Source organism: Ovis aries, chromosome 1 (genome assembly GCF_016772045.2).
Source record: "Ovis aries strain OAR_USU_Benz2616 breed Rambouillet chromosome 1, ARS-UI_Ramb_v3.0, whole genome shotgun sequence".
NCBI lineage: Eukaryota > Metazoa > Chordata > Mammalia > Artiodactyla > Bovidae > Ovis > Ovis aries.
In genome coordinates this window covers 152958609-152984945 of record NC_056054.1, presented here as the reverse complement: position 1 = coordinate 152984945, position 26337 = coordinate 152958609, and positions in this window count along the sequence as shown.

The window sequence follows — 26337 nt, the reverse complement described above, 5'->3', positions numbered from 1 at the left end:
TGTTAACCACATTGATGTTTGGGTTCCACATAAGTTAAATGAAAGAAAACCTTCTTGACCATATTTCCATATGAAATTCTCTACTTATTTGAAGAACAAATATATTCTTCAGTAAGTAAGTGTATAAATAAACTGTAGTAGATGCAGACAATGGAATAGAATTCAGTGCTAAAAAAGAAATAAGCTATCAAGCCACAAAAAGACATGGAGGAAACTGAAATCTATCTTACTGAGTGAAAGAAGTCAATCTTAAAAGGTGACATGCTGTATAATTCCAACTGTATGGAAAATGCTAAACTACAGAGACAATAAACAGATCAATGGTATCCAAGGCTTCCAGGATAAGGGATGAATAGTTGGAGCACAGAAGATTTTTTAGGGCAGTAAAAGTAATCTGCATGATATCATAATGATGACTACAAGTCAACATACATTTATACAAACTCAAATAACATACAAGAGCTTCCCTGATGGCTCAGATGGTAAAGAATCTGCCTGCAAATCAAGAGACCCAGGTTCTATCCCTGAGTGGGGATAATCCCCTGGAGAAGGAAATGGCAACCCACTCCAGTATTCTTGCCTGGAAACTACCATGGACAGAGGAACTTGGCAGGCTACAGTCCATGGGACTGCAAAGAGTCAGACATGCCTGATCAACTAACACAGTAACAAATAACATAAAATATCAGCCCTGAACCATAATGTAAACTATAGACTTTGGATGATTATGATATGTCAGTATGAGTTAGTTGTAACAAACAATTCTGGCGGAGAGATAATAGTGGGAGAAGCTATGCATGTGTGAGGGTAGAGAGTATAAGGGAAATCTGCACCTTCTCATTTCTGCTGTGCATATTAAAATGCTCTAAAAATAAAGTCAATTTTAAAAAAATGTCTTTTTATATGTATTTTTATGTGCCTCATTTTAAAATAGCTTCCCTTCATATACTTTTATCAACTAAATATGAAAGAATCCTTATTGAATTCTTTATTATTTTTCTAGCTGTAAACATAGTATTTTAGATAACCTGCAACACGAAACTTGAACTAGCAAGGCTACCATATAGTTTTGATAAATATATAACAAAAGTAAGAACATATTGTAAGGTATTATAGAAAAACTGTTGTGTGTCAGTCTTTCCCATGAAATTGAAGGGTCACTGGATGGAATGTGTAAGAAGTTTCTCATCTCTGACAGTTGATACTGAAGACTCACTGACAGTACAATGCTATCATACAGTTGGGCATCATATTAGGTGTCAACATTTCAGTACAAATCCAAAATTCTTTGAGGCATGATTTTTTTAAGCCAAAGGTACAATTAGTTTCCTTAAGCCTTTCTGCTGACTTCAAAAATCTCTCTTTTTAATCTTCTGAATGGAGTAAAACCTAATACAGACAGGGCTGTGTTTTAATTAAACTTAGGAGACAAAAACACCGATAGTGAAGATTTTTTACATATGTCTATCTACCTATTTAAATTACTAATTAATTATTAAAGTCAATGTGGATAGGAATTTTAATTAGAGTTTGATCAACAATAAAATATATTAATCCCATATATCTTATCTGTCATATCAAATTGATATACGATGATAATTTTCTTATCAATTTAAATATTTTAAAACAACCTAGTTTAAAAGATTTAAATAAGATGCCAAAATGTTTGGAGAACAATAGGAGATTCCAGAGATTAAGAAATTTCATTATATGCATATATATATATATACACACACATACATACCACATATATGTCTGTACTTATATATAAGAACAAATCTATCTATTTATATGTATACACACCCATCACATATAGGTATGTACTTATATATAAGGACAAATCAATCTATATATCTTTTTATGTGAAATGCTTGTTTTTACAATGCAACTTGATAGTATTAATTTTCTTAATTTATAAATAATTTTAATTTATATTTATAGTTTATCTCTGGATTATTTCAGATTTTTAACATTATTTTCAGTTTTTTTAACTGTCTAACCAGTTTTGCCTTCTTAAAAAATTTACATGTGTCTTCTGAATTTTCCTTTCATTGCCAGTGCAGACATAATGGATAGGATATGTATTCAATATTTCATTATTTTTATTTCTTTTCCCTACTTATAACACAATTCTCACTTCTTCCCTGTGTCCTCCTTTATCTCCTCCTCTAGAGGAGCTATCCCACATTGAAGGTAAGGAAGGGTGGTGATGAAGAGATACCCTTTGTCCAAGGTAAAAAGCAGTGGCTGTGCTTTGCTGGAGCAGCCCTGTAGAGATACCCCACGCCCAAAATAAGAGAAACCCAAGTAAGGTGGTAGGTGTTGCAAGATGGCATCAGAGGGCAGACGCACTGAAACCATACTCACAGAAAACTAGTCAAACTAATCACACTAGGACCACAGCCTTGTCTAACTCAATGAAACTAAGCCATGCCCGTGGAGCAACCCAAGACGGGCAGGTCATGGTGAAGAGGTCTGACAGAATGTGGTCCACTGGAAAAGGGCATGGCAAACCACTTCAGTATTCTTGCCTTGAGAACCCCATGAACAGTATGAAAAGGCAAAATGATAGGATACTGAAGGAGCAACTCCCCAGGTCGGTAGGTACCCAACACGCTACCGGAGATTAGTGGAGAAATAACTCCAGAAAGAATGAAGGGATGGAGCCAAAGGAAAAACAATACCCAGCTGTGGATGTGACTGGTGATAGAAACAAGCTCTGATGCTGTAAAGAGCAATATTGTATAGGAACCTGGAATGTCAGATCCATGAATCAAGGCAAATTGGAAGTGGTCAAACAAAAGATGGCAAGAGTGAACGTCGACATTCTAGGAATCAGCGAACTAAAATGGACTGGAATGGGTGAATTTAGCTCAGATGAACATTATATCTACTACTGCGGGCAGGAATCCCTCAGAAGAAATGGAGCAGCCATCATGGTCAACAAAAGAGTCCGAAATGCAGTACTTGGATGCAATCTCAAAATGACAGAATGATCTCTGTTCGTTTTCAAGGCAAACCATTCAATAGCACAGTAATCCAAGTCTACGCCCCAATTAGTAATGCTGAAGAAGCTGAAGTTGAACGGTTCTATGAAGACCTCCAAGACCTTTTAGAACTAACACCGAAAAAAGATGTCTTTTTCATTATAGGGGACTGGAATGCAAAATTAGGAAGTCAAGAAACACCTGGAGTAACAGGCACATTTGACCTTGGAATGCAGAATGAAGCAGGGTAAAGACTAATAGAGTTTTTCCAAGAAAATACACTGGTCATAGCAAACACCCTCTTCCAACAACACAAGAGAAGACTCTACACATGGGCATCACCAGATGGTCAACACCAAAATCAGATTGATTATATTTTTTTGCAGTCAAAGATGGAGAAGCTCTATACGGTCTACAAAAACAAGACCAGGAGCTGACTGTGACTCAGATCATGAACTCCTTATAACCAAACTCAGATTTAAATTGAAGAAAGTAGGGAAAACCGCTAGACCATTCAGGTGTGACCTAAATCAAATCCCTTAGGCTTCTACAGTGGAAGTGAGAAATAGATTTAAGGGCCTGGATCTGATAGATAGAGTGCCTGATGAACTATGGAATGAGGTTCGTGACATTGTACAAGAGACTGTAATCAAGACCATCCCCATGGAAAAGAAATGCAAAAAAGCAAAATGGCTGTCTGGGGAGGCCTTAAAAATAGCTGTGAAAAGAAGAGAAGCTAAAAGCAAAAGAGAAAATGAAAGATAGAAGCATCTGAATGCAGAGTTCCAAGAATAGCAAGAAGAGATAAGAAAGCCTTCTTTAGCGATAAATGCATAGAAATAGAGGAAAAGAACAGAATGGGAAACACTAGAGATCTCTTCCGGAGAAGGCAATGGCACCGCACTCCAGGACTCTTGCCTGGAAAATTCCAGGGATAGAGGAGCCTGGTAGGCTGCAGCCCATGGGGTCGCAAAGAGTCAGACATGACTGATCAACTTAACTTTCACTTTTCACTTTCATGCATTGGAGAAGGAAATGGTAACCTACTCCAGTGTTCTTGTCTGGTGAATCCCAGGGATGGTGGAGCCTGGTGGGCTGCCATCTATGGGGTCACACAGAGTTGGACATGACTGAAGCAACTTAGTAGTAGTAGTAGTAGTAGTAGAGATCTCTTCAAGAAAATTAGAGTTACCAAGGGAATATTTCATGCAAAGATGGGCTTGATAAAAGACAGAAATGGTATGGACCTAACAGAAGAAGAAGATATTAAGAAGAGGTGGCAAGAATACACAGAAGAACTGTACAAAAAACATCTTCATGACTGGGTAATCACGATGGTGTGATCAGTCATCTAGAGCCAGACATCCTAGAATGTGAAGTAAAGTAGGCCTTAGAAAGCATCACTACAAACAAGGCTAGTGGAGGCGATGGAATTCCAGTAAAGCTATTTCAAATCCTGAAGGATGATGTTGTGAAAGTGCTGCACTCAACATGCCAGCAAAATTGGAAAACTCAGCAGTGGCCACAGGACTGGAAAAGGTCAGTTTTCATTCCACTCCCAAAGAAAGGCAATGCCAAAGAATGCTCAAACTACCACACTATTGCACTCATCTCACATGCTAGTAAAGTAATGCTCAAACTTCTCCAAGCCAGGCTTCAGTAATACATGAACCGTGAACTTCCTGATGTTCAAGGTGGTTTTAGAAAAGGCAGAGGAACCAGATCAAATTGTCAACATCCGCTGGATCATGGATAAAGCAAGAGAGTTCCAGAAAAACATCTATTTCTGCTTTATTGACTATGCCGAAGCCTTTGACTGTGTGGATCGCAATCAACTGTGGAAAATTCTGAAAGAGATGGGAATACAGACCACCTGACCTGCCTCTTGAGAAATCTGCATGCAGGTCAGGAAGCAACAGTTAGAACTGGACATGGAAAAACAGACTAGTTTCAAATAGGAAAAGGAGTGTGTCAAGGCTGTATATTGTAACCCTGCTTAATTAACTTATATGCAGAGTACATCATGAGAAACGCTCTAATGGAAGAAACACAAGCTGGAATCAAGGTTGCTGGGAGAAATATCAATAACCTCAATATGCAAATGACACCACCCTTATGGCAGAAAGTGAAGAAGAACTAAAAAGCCTCTTGGTGAAAGTGAAAGTGGAGAGTGAAAAAGTTGTCTTAAAGCTCAACATTTAGAAAATGAAGATCATGGCATCCGGTCCCATCACTTCGTGGCAAATCGATGGGGAAACAGTGGAAACAGTGTCAGACTTTATTTTGGGGGGCTCCAAAATCACTGCAGATGATGATTGTAGCCATGAAATTAAAAGACGCTTACTCCTTGGAAGGAAAGTTATGACCAACCTAGATAGCATATTCAAAAGCAGAGAGATTACTTTGCTGACTAAGGTCCGTCTAGTAAAGGCTATGGTTTTTCCTGTGGTCATGTATGGATGTGAGAGTTGGACTATGAAGAAGGCTGAGTGCCAAATAATTGATGCTTTTGAACTGTGTTGTTGGAGAAGACTCTTGAAGGTCCCTTGGACTGCAAGGAGATCCAACCAGTCCATTCTGAAGGAGATCAGCCCTGGGATTTCTTTTGGAAGGAATGATGCTAAAGCTGAAGCTCCAGTACTTTGGCCACCTCATGCAAAGAGTTGACTCATAGGAAAAGACTCTGATGCTGGGAGGGATTTGGAGCAGGAGGAGAATGGGACAACAGAGGAAATGGCTGGATGACATCACTGACTCGATGGACATGAGTCTGAGTGAACTCGGGAGTTTATGATGGACAGGGAGGTCTGGCGTGCTGTGATTCATGGGGTGGCAAAAAGTCGGATGTGACTTAGTGACTGAACTGAATATTCTCCTTCTCCTACCAGTTGTCTCCCCAGTCCCTTTCTTCTGCCCTTTCCTTCCTCTTCTTGCTTCTCTTCCCTATCTCATTCTGCCTCTCTTTCTTTCCCTTGGCCCTCAGATGCAGGGATATGAGTTAGTTCTACCACACTGCTCATTTGCTATTGTTGTTCAGTCAGTAAGTCATGTCTGACTCACTGCTTACAGTTTGGTATTATTATCAGTCTCATAAATCCTTCTGTCCTTTCCTTTTCTCTGATGTATTTGCTTATCCATTTATTGATTCCCATTTTTCTTTTCAAATTCCCTTTTTTCATTCCTCACTATTGGTAACTTCTGTTAATGTTTTCAATGGGTATCTTAATTCATGTATATAACTGCCAAAAAAAAATAGCTATAGTTTAACTTTCTCTTACTCTTTGACACAGAAACCTATACTGTTTGTAATTCACTGCATCCACTACTGATATCAAGATAGCAATCTTTTCACATATTCCTTTGCTAGTTCAGTTCAGTTCAGTCACTCAGTTGTGTCTGCCTCTGTGACCTCATGAACTTCAACATGCCTGGGCTCCCTGTATATCACTCACTCCCGGAGTTTACTGAAACTCATGCCCATTGAGTCAGTAATGCCATCCAACCATCTCATCCTCTGTCATCCCCTTCTCCTCCTGCCTTCAATCTTTCCCAGCATCAGTGTCTTTTCAAATGAGTCAGCTCTTCCCATCATGTGGCCAAAGTATTGAGTTTCAGTTTCAACATCAGTCCTTCCAATGAATATTCAGGACTGATTTCTTTAAGGATGGACTGGTCGGCTCTCCTTGCAGTCCAAGGGACTCTCAAGAGTCTTCTCGAGTACCATCCGTCGCTAGAGGTTGCACCATTTTGTAGTTGCAGTGCTGATCTGCTGATGAGCTGAAATAGTATAGTTGAGCTCCCACAGAAAGTTCCCATAAATGTTTTGATAAAAATCAAAACGGTAATTCAAATGTCTAAGAGAAGGAAAATAGATACACCATTTATGGTATACAATGTGATTTGGTACAGAGGTAGGTAGGTTTAGTCACTCAGTTGTGTCCGACTCTTTGCAACCACATGGATTGTAGCCTTCCATGCTCCTCAGTCCCTGAGTTTTTAGAGGGACTTCCCTGGTGGCTCAGATGGTAAAATGTCTGCCTGCAATATGGGAGACCCAGGTTCGATCCCTGGGTTGGGAAGATCTCCTGGAGAAGGAAATGGCAACCCACTCCAGTATTCCTGCCTGGAGAAGCCCAGGGATGGAGGAGCCTGGCAGGCTACAGTCCATGGGGTTGCAAAGAGTCAGACATGACAGCAACTTCACTTCACTTCACTTTGATTTTTATGATATTGCATACAATGGAGATACAAACTTTGTATATATATATATATACATGCATTTCCATTCCCAAAAGTAGATAGAAAGATATTGATATAGATTAATATGGGGAAATTCCCATCTATAATCATGATTTTCATTTCAGGTGGCCTCCTGAGTGGCCTGCAACAGCTTGGAGCAGGGCATGGGTTCCCAGCCAGAGACTGGACTGGGTCACAGCAGTGAGAGTACCAGATTCTATCTACTAAGCTACTAGACCAGTGGTCAGGGACACAAGCCTGGACAAAGGGACAAAGATGGAAAGTAGTAAAGCAAGTAAAGTATTTATGAAAAGAAGAAAGACTATTGTACATGTGTTTAGGCACATAGGCAGACTCAGAAGGAGAGTGCCTAAGTTGCTGAGTCATGCACTCATGGCAGGTTTTTCTTTTCTTTTTTTAAAATCATTATTATGGGGCATTTCTCCTGGTTTTCTTTTGGCCAGTCATTTTGATTTGCCTAGTTCCCAATCCATATTTGGTATATCTAAGTATCTTCTCATATGTGCACATGCATCTCTTGGACAAGATGGATTCTACTAAAGAAGCATCTGGGTAGAGCATCCCTTGTCATTGCTCCCCATTTGACCTCCAAGGAGCCTTTTCTGTTCTTGTGTGTTTGGGTAGATCTTCTGACTTTGGAAATGAGAAATATGTGGTCTGAGCAGGGCCCAGGCTACTTTCTTAATGTCCTGCTGTTCTCATCTTGAAGTTTTGGTCAATAGGGAATGCATCTCCAATTGCTTTACCCTGGGGGTGGGGTAAATAGAAAATGACAATTTTCTATTTAATATAAAAGAAATTCAAATATAGCCATATAACTTCAGAAAACAATTATTTTAGCTGTAAACACAAAAGGGTAATATTAATTTTTGCTTTTGTAAAATATATCATCTAACTCTATTCACTAATATGAGCAGTGATACTCTAGTTAAAATGGATACTCCTACTGCCCATGTCTTGATTTTTAAAATATCATTCTCCAACTAAAAAAAAAAAAAAAAAGAAGAAGAAGAAGAAGAAAATCCAAGGCTCCTTAAAGAAATGTCTAATCTAAGTCTGAGGCAATGGATGTATAAGCCAGTTTTTAGCATCTTGTGCCAAAAAGCAAAGAAGTGTTCAAAGATAAATGAAAGTGAAACAAATGGACATAGGCTCCCAGTCATAAAATCCCAGAAAATCTGAACATGAAAAAGCATTTAACATACAGTGTTTCCATTTTATGAAAAAAAAAAAAAAACACCACAATTGATGAGGAAACCTCTATTTTATAGAGGAATCCCAAATATTGAATATAGAAGGGGATATAAAATTAGCTGATAGTATATTTGTAATATTCTCTAGTGGTATATGTGTACAAACAAAGATTTTAATTGATTTTAAAGATTGAATAAATAAAAGTTTATGCATCCATTGTGCTAATCAAGTAAGAGTTTACAATTTTATATGTTTCCATTTTAGATGACTATATAACAAACTTTTCCTCTGAAAATAGGTCCAATTTTCTGGTCCAATGGGCACTTTCCAGAATGATTATAATCCCACTCAATAATATAGAAGTAACATTCCAAATATGCACAATGTTATGAAACAACAGGCATATGCATATCCTGCTACTGCAGCTGTGTCTGCAATTTGTTATCCAAATCCAACAGAAAATTCTCAATAAGTCTTTAGAATTATGTAAATGTATATTTTTCATACTTGCTCTTTGTGTGCTATCAAACAAGACAGTTACTTAAGAAACATGGGAAATGCAGGACTACCCATAGCAAATATGGTGCTCTTTTTCATCATTAAAGTTGTATAGTTTCCTATATTACAGAAAAAATAATAATTTTTGGTACTAGAAGGTAGGTAATGCTTTCAAAAAAGTAAATGTACAGTTATTAGAGGACCAGAAAATTAAGGCAATCCATGGCCTTCCATTGAAAAAAATAAAGACAATTATAAGAGAAAAAGCATTTAACATACAGTGCTTCCATTTTATGGAAAAAAATTACCACCACAATTGATGAGGAAACCTCTATTTTATAGAGGAATCCCAAATAGAATTCATTCCCAAATGAATGTAGAAGGGGATATAAAATTAACAGATAGTATATTTATAATATTCTCTAGTGGTATATGTGTACAAGGAGAACCAATGAGTGCTAAAAAATATGTATAATATGATGGGAAATAGCCTATTCCCATAATGTCACTTCATCATCTTATAGATGAGAGGTAAATTGCATACAAGATCAAACAGTGTCAATAATTATGAGTAAATCATACTTATATGCCTTCTAATGTGATTCAACATAAAATACACAGCATCACTTAGTATTACTGAAAAACATAATACATTTTACCTGTTTAATTAAAATTTAATTAATTTAATTAACCTATACGAAGGTCAAGAGGCAACCGTTAGAATCTGACATGGAACAATGGACCAGGTCCAAATTGGGAAAGGAGTACATCAAGGTTGTATATTCTCACATTCCTTATTTAACTTCTATGCAGGGTACATCATGAAAATGTTGGTCTGGATGAATCACAAGCTAGAGTCAAGATTGCCAGGAGAAATATCAATGACTTCAGATATGCAGATGATCTAATGACCACTGTTATAATAGAAGGTGAAGAGGAACTGAAGAACCTTTTGATGATGGTGAAAGAGAATGATGAAAATGCCAGTTTAAAGCTCAACATACAAAAAACTAAGATCATGGCATCTGGCCCCATCACTTCACAGCAAACAGATGGAAAAAAAAGTGGAAATGGAGACAGATTTTACTTACTTGGGTTTTAAAATCACTATGGACAATGACTGAAGCTATGAAATTAAAAGTTGCTTGCTTCATGGTAGAAAAACTGTGACAATTCAAGGCAGCATATTTAAAAGCAGAGACATCAGTTTGCTGGCAAATGTTCACATCAGCAAAACTGTGATTTTTCCAGTAGTCATGTACAGATGTGAAATTTGAACCATAAAGAACTCTAAATTCTGAAGAATTGATGCTTGTAAACTGTGGTGTTGGAGAAGACTCGTGAGAGTCCCTTGGACAACAAAGAGATCAAACCAGCCAATCCTAAAAGAAATCAACCCTGAATATTAATTGGAAGGACTGATGCTGAAGCTGAAGCTCCAATATTTTGGCCACCAGATGGCTAAAAGTGTATTCATTAGAAAAGATCCTGATGCTGGGAAAGAATGAGAGCAGGAGGAGAAGGGGACAACAGAGGTTAAGATAATTGGATTGGCATCACTGACTCAATGGACATGAGTTTGAGTAAACTCTGAGAGATAGTGAAGGACACAGAAGCCTGGCATGCTGCAGTCAATGAGGCCTCAAAGATTTGGACTTGACTTAGCAACTGAACAACAACAGTTAAGTATTTAAACATGAATTTCAGTCTATATAACATTTAGAAGATGGGACTTTTTGCAAGAAATTTGTCTGGTTTTCTCAAAAAGTTAATGTTATATTGAAAATGTGGGGAGGGACCCATGCTTTCATTAAAAGGAATTAGATTGACAAATATCTATAGCAAAGTGGGAAGCTTGATTGTATTTTTTATTTAAAACATCAATTTGAGGAATTTTAATATGATTGAATAGTGGGCATTTAGATTTCATAAAGCTATTGATTTTATAAGAGAAATTTGTTGAGGTTATGATATGCATGCTGTATTACAGTGCTGTCACTGAGTCACGGCCAACTCTCTTTAGCCCCATTGACTATAGCCCACCAGGCTCCTCTGTCCATACGAGTTTCCAGGTGAGAATAATGGAGAATTGCCATTTCCTACTCCAGGGAATCTTCTCTACCCAGGAACTGAACCTGTGTCTCCTTGGTCTCCTGCATTAGCAGGTGAATTTTTTACCACTAGCACTACATTGGAAGCACTTTATGATATGCATGTTAAAGTATTTCGGGTTATTTTGCCTATGAATATTTTCCCCAAATATATCTGCATTTTTGCACAAGTGCCACACATACAAATACATGTTAAATCACACTTGTCTATATGTGTATATTGCTGTTGTTCACTCATTCAGTCCTATCAGACTTTGTGCAACTACATGGGCTGTAGCATCCAGGCTTCCCTGCCCTTCACCACATCCTGGACCTTGCTCAAACTCATTACCATTGAGTCTGTGATGCCATCCAAACAGCTCATCCTCTGTCGTCCCCTCTCCTCTTGCCTTCAATCTTTCCCAGCATCGGGATCTTTTTTAATGAATCAGCTCTTCCATTCAGGTGGCCAAATATTGGAGCATCAGTTTCAGCATCAATCCTTCCAATGAATATTCAGAATAGATTTCCTTTAAGATTGACTGGTTTGATCTCTTTGTAGTCCAAGTGACTCTCTAGAGTCTTCTCCTAAGCTCAGTCCCAAAGCATTAATTCTTCAGTGCTCAGCCTTCTTCATGGTCAAGCTCTCACACACATGCATAACTATGGGAAAAACCATACCTATGACTAGATGAACCGTTGTCATCAAAGTAATGTCTCTGCTTTTTAATATGCAGTCAGCTTTGCCATAGCTTTTCTTCCAAGGAGCAAGTGTCTTTTAATTTCATGGCCATAGTCATCATCTGCAGTGATTTTGGAGCCCAAGAAAATAAAATCTGTCATTGCTTCCATTGTTTCCCTATCTATTTGCCATGAAGTGAAGGGACTGGATGCCATGATCTTTATTTTCTGAATGTTGAGTTTTAAGCCAGCTTTTTCACTCTCCTCTTTCAACTTCATCAAGAGGCTCTTTAGTTCCTCTTTGCTTTCTGTCATAAGGGTGGTGTCATCTGTATACCTGAAGTTATTGATATTACTACCAGCAATCTTAATCCTAGCTTGTGCTTCATCCAGCCCAGCATTTTACATGAAGTATTCTGCATATAAGTTAAATAAACAGGATGGCAATATACACCCTTGACATACTCTTTTCCCAATTTTGAATCACTCTGTAGTTCCATGTTCAGTTCTAACTGTTGCTTCTTGACCTGCATACTGGTTTCTAAAGAGGCAGGTAATTGGTCTGGTATTCCCATCTCTTGAAGAATTTTCCACAGCTTATTGTGATCCACACAGTCAAAGGCTTTGGCATAGTCAATCAAGCAGACATAGATGTTTTTCTGGAATTCTCTTGCTTTTTCTATGTTCCAGTGGCTGTTGGCAATTTGATCTCTGGTTCCTCTGCCTTTTCTAAATCCAGCTTGAACATCTGGAAGTTCTCGATTCATGTTGAAGCCTAGCTTGGAGAATTTTAAGCATTAAGTTGCTACCATGTGAAATGAGTGCAACTGTGTGGTAGTTTAAGCCTTCTTTGGCATTTTCGTCTTTGAGACTGGAATGAAAACTGACCTTTTCCAATCCTGTGGCTACTGCAGAGTTTTCCATATTAGCTGGCATATTGAGTGCAGCATTTTCACAGCATCATTTTTTAAGATTTGAAATAGCTTGGCTAGAATTCCATTACCTCCACCTGCTTTCTTCATAATCATGTTTCCTAAGGCCCACTTGACTTTACACTGCAGTATATTTGGCTCTAGGTAGTGATCACACCATCATGGTTATCTGGGTCTTTAATATTCTTTTTATACAGTTCTTCTGTGTATCCTTTCTACTACTTCTTAATATCATCTGCTTCCATTAGGTCCATACCGTTTCTGTCCTTTATTGTCCCCATCTTTGTGTGAAATGTTCTCTTGGTATCTTTCATGTGTGTGTATATGTGTGTGTGTGTGTGTGTGTGTGTGTGTGTGTGTGTGTGTGTGTGTGTGTATGAAGAGCTTCTCACTTGGTTCTAGTGGTTAAGAACTCACCTGACAATGCAGGAGACCTAGGAGAAGGAGGTTTGATCCCTGGGTTGGGAAGATCCCTTGGAGAAGGTCATGACAACACACTCCAGTATTCTTGTCTGGAAAATCTCATGGACAAAGGAACCTGACGGCCTATGGTCCATGGAGTTGCAAAGAGTTGGACACGACTGAAGCAACTTAACACAGGCACATATGTATTATACATATGTATATGTGCATATTATATATGCATATATATATACAACATAAACTAGGATGGCAAATATTGATAATTATGGAATATATGTCATCTAGGTGATTAGAATGTAGCTGGCCTTACCTTTTACATTGAATGTTAATATTTTCAATTTAAACATTGAAAATATTTAATTTTGGCTAAAGTCATGTTCTGATCTTTTGTGAGGAAGCTTGTCTTTTTTAACATTATAGATATTAGGTTTTTTATATGTTGGGAATTTGGCTTTGTGCCACTTTTTAGAAAGTTGGAAGAAATTTTTGTTTTTGTTTTTGATATTTTGTTTTTCTATGTATACATATATTTTCACATTTTTGCAGCTTTGTGTTTCCTCTGCCTGGTTCTAAGCCTGTGTCCTGAGCCAGATGTGGTATACACAGGCTGTTGCTACTGCTTTGTAGTGGCATTTGGGCTAGAAATTCATCCAGGTGTCCAGTGGGTGAACTGGATCAGCTTCTGCTTGCAAAGTTTCTCATCCTCTACCATTCAGAGCACATCAGGCTTAGAGTGAAAAGCTTTTACTATTTAGCAGGATTTTAAGATAGAGAAACCTCACCTGACCAGGTGATTTTAAAGTCTGAAACTGGCTTCAGGCTCTCTTCTCACATTAAGCACTTCAGGGTGATGATCTGAGTATTTTTTGAGTGTTTTGTGCCATCGTGCTACTGTTTTTATTAACACCTAGAGCATGGCAACCCACTCCAAAATTCCTGGGAAACCCTATGGAGGAGGAGCCTAGTGGGCCCCAATCTATGGGGTCACAAAGAGTCGGATACAATTGAGCAACTAACACACTCCCTCAGAGCTCATCAGACCCCCAGGTTCTGCTAACAGCTTTGAATTTTGTTCCTTTTTAGGCAATAAAGATGTGTATATTGTTTTTCAGTCTTGAAGTGTCCTTTTTTATTTATTTATGTGTTTATGTACCATTGTTCTGTATGCTTGCTATCTATTGGTCAACAAATAATAACTTTTGTATTACTTTTTAGACATCTAGATATCAATTGGTCTTCCCTGGTGACACAGACAGTAAGACTATGCCTAAATGTAGAAGATCTGGGTTCAATCCCTGCATGTGGAAGATCTCTTGGAGTAGGGCATGGCAACCCACTCCAGTATTCTTGCCTTGAAAATCCACATGGACAGAGGAGCTTGGCAGGTTACAGTTCATGGGGTTGCAAACAGTTGGACACAGCTGAGGGACTAAGCACAGCACAGATATCAAATATTTTCAGACTTTATCACATCATAAGACAATTTGCTTATATTTTCTTCTAGTGCTTTAGTGTGGAGAAGGCAATGGCACCCCACTCCAGTACTCTTGCCTGGAAAACCCCATGGACAGAGGAGCCTAGTGGGCTGCAGACCATAGGGTCGCTAAGAGTCAGACACAACTGAGCGACTTTACTTTCACTTTTCATTTTCATGCATTGGAGAAGGAAATGGCAACCCACTCCAGTGTTCTGGCCTGGAGAATCCCAGGGACAGGGGAGCCTGGTGGGCTGCCATGTATGGGGTCACACAGAGTCGGACACAACTGAAGCGACTTAGCAGCACCAGTAGCAGTACTTTAGTGATTCACTTTTTAAAATTTCAATACTTATTCTTTCAGTTTGGAGTTAAATAGAATAAAAGAAAAGAGAATATCACATCAAATCCAAACCATGAAATAAATTCTTAAAATCTATAAAATGTAGTTCATGGACCCATTTTCATACTGAGTTCTCAAGGCAATTGGGTGAAATTAATTTGAAAGGGTGATATATCCCTCCACGAAAAGACTCACAAAGTGTTTTCCTACCTCAGAGTGCATGAAGAAAAAGCTTGCTGCCATGCAAGCAGAGAGATACTGAAATGTTTATGGACAGATGGAAATGTTAGTGGAGGTAAGAAAACTATGAAAAAGTGAATAAAGCAGATGACAGAATTTTTTTTTAATGTTAGTAATGACTATTTTTGATTAACTTACCAAAGACCTGAGAAAAGAATTCATGAAAGTAAGGACAAGTAATAGAAATTATCCAAATTGAAGTATGGAGGGAGGGAAAAAAAATGGTGAAATAAATTTTTTTAAAACCCAAAATATCAGAATTCTGTTGGACAACATCAAGGAGTCTAACACTGTTTGGACTCTCACATTGAAAAGAAAAGAAGGAACTGAATGGAAACCTAGAAGCATTTCCTGTCATCTCACTGAGGTGAAATGTCACCTTATCTTATCATATGCAAAATTCCTATATGTATTTATATCTTTCTATGAGCTATTATTTTTGTTTTATTATCTGTTTATTCCATATTTAGTAGGGTTTTCCATTAATAAATGAAAATTTATTATTTTAATATCTGATTTGACCACCCCTTATTTTTTTCCTTTTGCTTTGCTTTTCTTAATACTGGTTCTAAAATTATTTTCCTTGTAACTTAAAGTATTAACTTATCTAGTGTTAAGAATGAAGAAGGCAATGGCACCCCACCACTCCAGTACTCTTGCCTGGAAAATCCCATTGGTAGGCTGCAGTCCATGGGGTCGTGAAGAGTCGGACATGACTTCACTTTCACTTCACTTCACTTTCACTTTTCACTTTCCTGCATTGGAGAAGGAAATGGCAACCCACTCCAGTATTCTTGCTTGGGCTGCTGTCTATGGGCTAGCACAGAGCCGAATAAGACTGAAGCGACTTAGCAGTAGCAGTAGCAGTAGCAGTAGCAGTAGTGTTAAGAAATATGTTAAAATCAGTGTATTCATTGGAATCACCTTAGGTTTTTAAATTAACTTATGAGAGGTTTGTCATATTTAATATCGAAATGTGCTTTTCCATAAATGCTATATTTTCTCCTTTTTAGAGACTATGTTAATTTATTTGATAATATGTCACAGTTTTTCCCATATGGGTTTTGAACATTTTTTGTTAATGGAGTATATTTTCACAAAAACTAGTGATCCTAAGCTGCATGTTCATTTTAAGATAAGGATTCTGAAGTGCTACTCCACTGAATGGAAATTGGGTGAGGACCAAAACCTTTGTTGGGAATCATCAGAAGCTTGTTTGTTATTTGGACATAGACAGTATATTTACTTCATATATCATTCATTACTTTTTACTCTCTACTCATGTTATATTAAGCTTTCAGGTAGAAATAGAATTAAATGCTCTTAAACAGTTCAGAGTGTACTAATTAAAATCATCATACTAATTTGGAGCCAGAGAAATTCTTAAATTTGGTGCTGTTTAAAAAAAAATGCAAAAACTGAATAATGTTAGAGTATAAAAAGATGAATGTGAATTAAAAATGATAATAGCACAGATATTTTTCAAGGAAATTCATTTAAGGAAATTTATTAAATATATATGTGAATTTTGAAGGATAGGGAAATAAATATCTGATTGAATGAAAACAAAAATGTTATACCAAAAAAAAAAAGAGATGATAATGTTGATGTAGCAAAATAGAGAAAATGAAAAGTAATTTATATCTCCTTTTGTGTGTGTGCACATGGTTGGCCAGTTATTGAAACACATATGTAAATATTACATTTAGCAATACTTCATTTTAAATAAAATTGCAGATCTATATATTTGTATTGTTTAATTCTTAAAATACAATACTTTTCTTTAAGTTATACTCTGAATTTCTGTCTTTGCTTCTTTCACTTGGGCCTCAGCAGTTGTTCAAAATATGATTTTCATTTCTCTATTCATTTTTTCTCATTCCTTATCAATGTTGGTGATGAAAAACTATTAAATTATATCCTATAAATGAATATTTTATCAAGATGCTAAAGTGAATTTTTTGTGAAAATATTTCCCTCAGTTCTTTTTTTTCACATGACTGTCCTATACTTCTCTAAATTTTATATCAATTACGGTTTGTACTCTAGAGTTATAAAAACAATTTAGATAAATCTGAGATGATGCCATTAAACTGCTCAGTGAGGCTCTTTTGTATAACTGATTCTGCAGATGATATTCTGATTCAATTACATTTTGAGGTATTCATATCCAACTGTTGATTTCTTTCATGTACTGTTATATTGTATGACAATCAATTTTTACATCATTGTTTTATAGTGCAATGCTGATTTCAAAATTATTCTATTTTCCATAAATATCTTCTTGTTGCTTTGTTACTCTAAATTTTATTTAGCTCTTTCAAATTTGAATTAACTTAAAAAATAACAGATATTTTCCCCCATTACATCACTTTGAATTACTAAAAGGAAAAAGATGCAAAAGGTAGGCTCTCAGATTTCTGTTATGAGTATTTTTGACATTTTAGAAATAGGGAATCATTCGATTTTATTCTCAAAGGATGTTCAATCTCTTAGGATTATTAGGCAGTATAATATAGGAAAGAACCTCAGAAAAAGTGTCCTAAATAATTGGACAAAATTGGCTATTCCTCTGCAAGAGGTAATGGATTTGGCATCAGTTTGTATCATATAATTGTTAGTGATTGAATGTCATACGCAAGAGTTGTCCTGATTAGAACCTTTGACATGAAGATTGCAGTATTTTATCATTGTGCTCATTTAATGGAAACTATCTGATACTATAACTAAATTTTTGAGATGATAACAAAATATACAATGGAACAGTTCAGTTCAGTTCAGTTTCTCAGTCATGTCTGACTCTTTGTGACCCCATGAAACACAGCATTCCAGGCCTCCCTATCCATCACCAACTCCCGGAGTCCACCCAAAGCTATGTCCATCGAGTCGACAATGCCATCCAACCATCTCATCCTTTGTTGTCCCCTTCTCCTCCTGCCCTCAGTCTCTCCCAGCATCACAGTCTTTTCAAATCAGTCGGCTCTTTGCACCAGGTGGCCAAAGTATTGGAGTTTCAGCTTCAGCATCTGTCCTTCCAATGAATATTCAGCACTGATTTCCTTTAGGATGGACTGGTTGGATCTCCCTGCAGTCAAACCAGGGACTCTCAAGAGTCTTCTCCAATACTGCAGTTCAAAAGCATCAATTCTTCAGCACTCATCTTTCTTTATAGTCCAGTTCTCACATCTATACATGACTACTGGGAAAAACCATAGCTTGACTAGATGGACCTTTGTCGGCAAAGGAATGTCTCTGCTTTTCAACATGGTGTCTAGGTTGGTCATAGCTTTTCTTCCAAGGACCAAGTGTCTTTTAATTTCATGGCTGCAATCACCATCTGTACTGATTTCGGAGTCCAAGAAAAGAAAGTCTGTCACTGTTTCCCTTGTTTCCCCATCTACTTGCCATGAAATGATGGAACCAGATTCCTACCTTTTAGTTACCTGTTTTTTTCTGATGAAGGTACTAAACCTTTAAGGCTTTAGACCCGAAGTTGTATTTCTGAACAAAACAAAAATAAAACTGTGTTTATTAGCTCTCTATCCAATACTGTTTGGAAAAGCATAAGCATGAAACTGTTCTTTCAAGCATAATTTTTATTATTATAGTAGTAAATTTTGCAGTAACCAAGACATTATATTATTAAAAGAAAAATATTTTATCCTTAAAGTACAAAATATGCCATTATGACTTTTTACTATTTTCATTTTTATTGTTTTCACCTTACATTTTTGATAATTCAAACAATTGAGTTTTGCTTGCTCTTAAGAGCTGTTGGTTTAAGTGTGTGATGACATTTACTTCTTAATATCTTTCAGAATAAAAAGTATTAGTTCCTGTACATTGTTATCATACTGTTAATTTCCCATTGCCATCTATTAGACTTAACTGTTTGTTTTATATTCATATTTGAATGCATTCTTTTCCTGTTATAATAATTTCTCCCAGGACAGCCCAAAAGGTAGTATTAAAAAATTACCTTAATTCATGTGCTTTTCAGATACCATATTATAATTATCATATTTAAAAAATAACTCAAATAACAGAGCCTGTACCCTTTATCAACATCTCCCTATTTCTTCCAACCCTTAGTCCCAGCAGTCACATTTTTACTCTGTTTCTACGGGTTCAATTTTTTTCTTTTTTTAAAAATTTCACATATAAATGATGTGATAAATTCTGAGGATTTAATGTATAATATGGTGACTATAGCTGATAATACTGCATTGTATAATTAAAATTTGCTAAGAAAGTAGAAGCTTCTCTGGTGGCACAGTAGTAAAACATTACTATATATATGACATATATTATTTATGACATATAAATTTATGACATTTAATTATTATTATATGACTTACCATTATGATTAAGCAAAGTTTTTGTTTTTTTTCCTTAATTTAAGGTAAATTTAAGATGATCCTAAATATGTATTAGTTCTAAATCATTTATGGTAGTAACAAACATGATATCATTAGGCTTAGTAAAATTGTGATTTATATTTTAGTTTAAATAATATGAATATAAAGAATTTTTCCAAATGCAAATAACATGAAAGAAAAGACAGATTGCCTATAGCATCTTTTGAAAAAGAAACATTGCATATGGAACTAATTTAGGGAAATTAAAGCAACATCTTATATATGAAAAGGGAAACTTTCAAATAATTTGAATAGGCTGTTTACAAGTGAAAAACATTTTTGATACATCTATATATACAAAATTTTAATAGATTATTGATATTAAATATTGCAATATTTTAAATGAATTTAAAATGAAACTGAAAAAGTCTCTCATTTAAATAGTTACAGATATTTAATATTAATAAATTTTGCTTATATACTATTTTTAGTAACTGTAATTTATGTAGATCTTGCTGACATCATGCTGGAATTTATTAAAAAATACACCTGATAGCATATTTCTTGTCCTTGTTTTTAAAGCATCTATCAACATTATTCTAAGACAAAATATTTTGAATCTGTAATCTGTCTGTATAAAAAAACACATTCAAAAATGTGATATTGGTTTTGGGATTTAAATTATACTTTCTTTCAACAGCAACAAATACAACTCATAAACTTTCAAATATCATTTGAAAATATTTTTAACTATTTTTAGATGATACAACATCACCTATTACTATTTCAACTAGTCTCATCAACTCAAACCATAGACATGTATAACATTTTGTGGTGTAAAATAGTTTAAAAAGAACTGGCATAGTGGCATTCATAAGTGAATAATTTAGAGCTACAAGAGTTGGCAAACTTTTTTTTATGTAAAGTCCCAGATGATAATATTTTAGCATCTCTAGGTCATTCAGATTCTGAAAGAACTACCCAGGTGTGCCATTTAACATGATCGTAGTCAGAGGTTTTACACACACACATATAGACAAGTACACATGGAAAAAGAAACAGTTTTTACAATGAAACTGTTTGTATGAGTAGGTGTGGGTCAATTTTGACTCATAGATCATAGTTTGTGCACCAGGAAACTAGACCAATCCAAATAAACTTTGAAATCTACATAAAAATTCATATTCTAAAAGGAAAAAGAATACTATAAAAGTAGAATCATTGCAAGTATTTTAACTTGCTATTACCCATTTCCTCTCCCCTAAACATTTTACTTATTTTTTTACTTCTTAAACAAAATATTTTCTGTTTATGTCCAAAACAAAATACCTAAATCCTTTTATTTTCTTGTTCCTCAAAATCAACCTAGCGTTTATAGCTCCTAACTCACTATTATAGTTAACTCATTTATTCTTATTTATACTCAATTTATTTTTCTGAGAAATGAAATATACTTTCAAGCTTCATTTATAAAAATGAAGAAAAAAAGGGGTGATAGAGATGACTCTGTAACATTCTATCTTTTCTTATTTCATGTCTCTTTACCTCTTTTTATATTTGTGCTTGCCTGTTGTTTCCAATGAAGCTTCTAAGAAAACAGGAACTCAAACCAGACCTAAGTCACTAAAAGAATAGATTCAGAGACAACAGTCTTTATACTCCACTTGGCATTGACACAGAGATTTGTTGGTCAGACTCAAATGAAATGGTACACATATAAATGTCAAAGTAGCATGGAAAATAAGAAGACAAACCAACTAAAGCATTTCTGGCACTTTCTTTCTGTTTATAATTGTTGTTGAGTCACTAAGTCATGCCTGGCAGTTTGCAACACCATGTACTGCAGTATTCCATGCTTCCCTGTAATTCACCATCTCCTGGAGTTTGCTTAAACTCATGTCCATTGAGTCAGTGATGCCAATCCAACCATCTCACCCTCTGCCACCCCCTTCTCCTCCCTGCCTTCAATCTTTCCCAGCATCAGGGCCTTTTGCAAAAAGTTAGCTCTTTGTATCAGGTGGCCAAAATGTTGGAGCTTAAGCATCAGTCCTTTCAGTGAATATTCAGAGTTGATTTTCTTGAGGATTGACTTGTTTGATCTCCTTGCAGCCCAAGGGCCTCTCAAGAGTCTTTTCCAGCATCACAGTTCATGTTGATGTATGGCAAAACCAATACAAAAGCATCAATTCTTCAGCACTCAGTACATGACTACTGGAAAAACCATAGCTTTGACTAGACAGACCTTTGTCAGCAAAGTGATATCTCTGCTTTTAGTACACTGTCTAGGTTTGCCATAGCTTTTCTTCCAAGGAGCAAATGCCTTTGAATTTCATGGCTGCAGTCACAGTCCTCAGTGATTTTGAAGACCAAGAAAATAAAATCTGTCACTGTTTCCAATTTTTCCCCATCTATTTGCCATGAAGTTTCAGGTTTATCATCAGTGTGTGTATGTGCTATTATATCTGACTCTTTGCAACCTTGTAGGGTACAGCTTACCAGGGTCCACTATCCATGGGATTTTCCAGGCAAGAATACTGGAGTGGGATGCCATTTCCTTCTACAGGGGATCTTCCCAATTCAGGGATAGAACCCAGGTTTCTCACATTGTGGGCAGGCTTTTTCCCATCTGAGCCACCAGCAAAGCCCTAGACTTCATGGTGCTACAATAAATGCTATTCTTTTCACTTATGCAGAGGAAATTTCTTGGCCATTTTATCTTAATTACTTAAAAATAAGCTTTCTGCAGAAAGTGAAAAGGAACTAAAAAGCCTCTTGATGAAAGTAAAAGAGGAGAAGTGAAAAAGTTGGCTTAAAGCTCAGTATTCAGAAAACGAAGATCATGGCATCTGGTCCCATCACTTCATGGGAAATAGATGGGAAACAGTGGAAACAGTGACAGACTTTATTTTGGGGGGCTCCAAAATCACTGCAGATGGTGACTGCAGCCATGAAATTAAAAGACGCTTACTCCTTGGAAGAAAAATTATGACCAATCTAGATAGCATATTCAAAAGCAGAGAGATTACTTTGCTGACTAAGGTCCGTCTAGTCAAGACTTTGGTTTTTCCAGTAGTCATGTATGGATGCAAGAGTTGGACTGTGAAGAAGGCTGAGTGCCAAAGAATTGATGCTTTTGAACTGTGTTGTTGGAGAAGACTCTTGAGAGTCCCTTGGATTACAAGGAGATCCAACCAGTCCATTCTAAAGGAGATCAACCCTGGGATTTCTTTGGAAGGATGATGCTAAAGCTGAAACTCCAGTACTCTGGCCACCTCATGCAAAGAGTTGACTCATTGGAGAAGACTTTGATGCTGGGAGGGATTGGGGGCAGGAGGAGAAGGGGATTACCGAGGATGAGATGGCTGGACGGCATCACTGACTCGATGGATGAGAGTCTGAGTGAACTCCGGGAGATGGTGAGGGACAGGGAGGCCTGGCGTGCTGCGATTCGTGGGGTCGCAGAGAGTCAGACACGACTGAGTGACTGAACTGAACTGAACAGATAGTTCAAAACAAAATTTTAGTATGTTGTAATATAATTTAAATGTTATAATAGGCCAAATATATACTTGGCCTGAAATAATTTGTTCATATTTCACATAGTTTTCAAATATATTTTTTAAGAAGTCCATGGTGCTATAAGATGTATAAGGAGAAGGACACTTTTTTATTGATTGATTTTTGACTGTGCCTGGTCTTCATTGATGTGTGTAGGCTTTCTTTAGTTGTGGTGCATGGGCTTCTCATTGCAGTGGTTTCTCTTATTGTGAAGAAAAGGCTCTAGGCTTGTGGGCTCTGTAGTTGTTGCACACGGACTTAGTTGCCCTGTGGCATGTGAAATCTTCCAGGACTAGGATCAAACTTGTGTCCCCTGCATTGGCATGCAGATTCTTAACTACTGGACCACCAGGGAAGTCCAAGAAGGAGGATAATTTTTAATCAATGATGTACACACACTAAACTACAAAATCGTTGCAATGTATTTATTTCCTTAACTCAAACCATCATTTGTCTTCTTTCTAGGTATGTATATCGGAGGGTATGTAATCAAAAGCAGTCTACCCCCTCATGCACATACAACATCACTTGGGAGGATTAATTGAAAAATAATGTCTTTCAACATCTCTGTATCAGAGTTTGTTAATTCAAATTCCTTCAGGAGCCACACAGAAAATATAAAAGGGTAAATATATAAATGAATCCAGGATGACCAATGCAAATGACTCTCTTCTAAGTGGGAGATTATATGCTCCAATTAAATGGAGCTACTAAATAGATACTTCCCACTTCAAGTTGTAAACTTCAGTTCAGTTCAGTCACTCAGTCGTGTCTGACTCTTTGCGACCCCATGGACTGCAGCACGCCAGGCTTCCCTGTCCATCACCAACTCCCAGAGTTTGCTCAAACTCATGTGCATCAAGCTGGTGATGCTATCCAACCATCTCATCCTCTGTCATCCCCTTCTCCTCCTGCCTTCAATCTTTCCCAGCATCAGGGTCTTTTCGAATGAGTCAATTCTTTGCATCAAGCAGCCAAAGTATTGGAGTTTCAGCTTCAGCATCAGTCCTTCCAATAAATATTCAGAACTGATTTCGTTTAGGATTGACTGGTTTTATCTCCTTGCAGTCAAACCAGGGACTCTCAAGAGCCTTCTCCAACACCACAGTTCAAAAGCATCAGTTCTTTGGTACTTGGGTTTCTATATAGTCAAACTCTCACATCCATACATTACTACTGGAAAAAATCTGAAGAAGAGAATGGCAAGCCACTTCAGTATTCTTGCCTTGAGAACCCCATGAACAGTATGAAAAGGCAAGTTGTAAAAACCTAACTCAAATAACCTAACTAATGCAATTTGTTTCACATGACTGGAAGTTCACCTTGAGGGTCATCTGTAGTGTTTGTAGTGTTATCCTTACAGTATTATCAAGGCTTTGTTCATTTTTTTTCCATTTCCCCTCCCCCACCACCTCTATGATGGCATTGTGGCCTCCTTCATGATAACACCTATTTCCTTTCACATCCAGAACAAGAGTGAGAGCCTTCTCAACGAGGTTTGGATTAAAGCTCATTCTTTCTCTGGCTTGGTTAACTTTAGACCACATGGCCATTTACTAGCTAAAATAATCCCCGGGGGTTATTTCATTTGTTGATGGGTTTACTGTTGATTTACACTGAGTTTTTTTAACAAGTCACCTGCAGGAAAAGCCTGATTATCCTAGCTGGCCAAAGCTAATTAGGACTCACTGTTGGACAAGGAAAAATGGTCAGTTTCTTTTGAGTTCCATAAATTTCATAAGCAAAGGTTGACTAATCAAAAAATGAAATTCAGCTGGAAAGAAACATTAAAAAAAATAGACAAATGCTGGTGAGCAATGTAAAGTGCCTCCCTGCTCTGTGCCCAGCAATTTTTAAGTTAAGAAAGCATTAAAAACTGGTGCTCAAACAAATATTATACAGAAATACTTATAGTCCCACCATGCACAGTAGCCAAAAGATAGAAGGAAATATCCAGAAATAAGTAGATAAACAAATGGTTGTATATCTTGTTTTTGTTTAGTTGCTAAGTCATCTCCACCTCTTTTCTGACCCCATGAACTGTAGCCCTCCAGGCTCCTCTGTCCATGAGATTTCTCAGGCAAGAGTACTAGAGCAGGCAGCCATTTCCTTCTCCAGGGGATTTTCCTGACTCAGGGATCAAACCCAAGTCTCCTGAACTGGTAGGCAGATTCTTTACTATTGAGCAACCAGGGAAGCCCAGTGGGATATCTACACAATGGAATACTATTCAACCATAAAAATGGTGAAGTATATATATGCCACAGCATGAATAATCCGTGGAACTGTTTTATGCTAAGTAAAAGTCACGGAAAGTCACATTTTGTATGATTCTATTACATGAAATATCCAGAGGTAAGAAACCCATAGAAATAGAAACAGGTGATTATCAGTAACTGAGGTGAGTTGAGAATGGATATGTGCATGTGTGCAACTCAGCCCTCAGTCATGTCTGACTCTATGTAACGCTACAGACTGTAGCACCAGGCTCCTCTGTCCAAGGAATTTCTCAGGCAAAAATACTCAAGTGGGTTGCAATTTCCCACTCCAGGAGATCTTCCTGACACAGGGATCAAATCCATGTCTTCTGTGTCTCCTGCATTGGCAGGCAGATTCTTTACCACTGAGCCTCCTGGGAAAACATGGTAATGGGTAGTGTCTGCTTAATGAGCACAAGATTTTGTTGTGGGGTGGTAAAAATGTTATGAAACTTGACAGAGATGGTGATAGCAGAATATTATGAAGGTACTAAAAGACTACTGAATTGTGCTCTCTCAAATGGTTAATTTTAGGCTATACAAATTTTGCCTAAATAAAAATAATCAAATGAAATCTAAAAAGGACATTTTTTAATGTCTACAAATAGAGGGTATTTAATATTTTTTCCGTGCTTCTTATGATCAAGTATCCAGTGTTGGCAAATATTTTTGTTAATAGTTTGGAATATAAATATAAATTTGGAATAAAAAAGTAAAACCCAACTTTAGGAAAAATCAGTTTGGCATTATTTTCTAATGTTAAGTGTACTCTTCTGATGCAGCCCTTCTCTCTACATCTTACTGAAGATAAATAGAAATATGTATTAATAAAATATCTTGTGTAAAATATTTTAGGTAACATTATTAATAAAAATAAAAAATAGGAAGAACCCAAATAACTATTCACCTGACAGTAGATATAGGAATTGTAGTATATCTGTACAATAGAGTACTACTTAACAATAAAAAAATGATAAATACTAAACAGAATGGATGAATTTTTCAAATGTTACTTTGATCTACCAATAGAGATGCTATTTG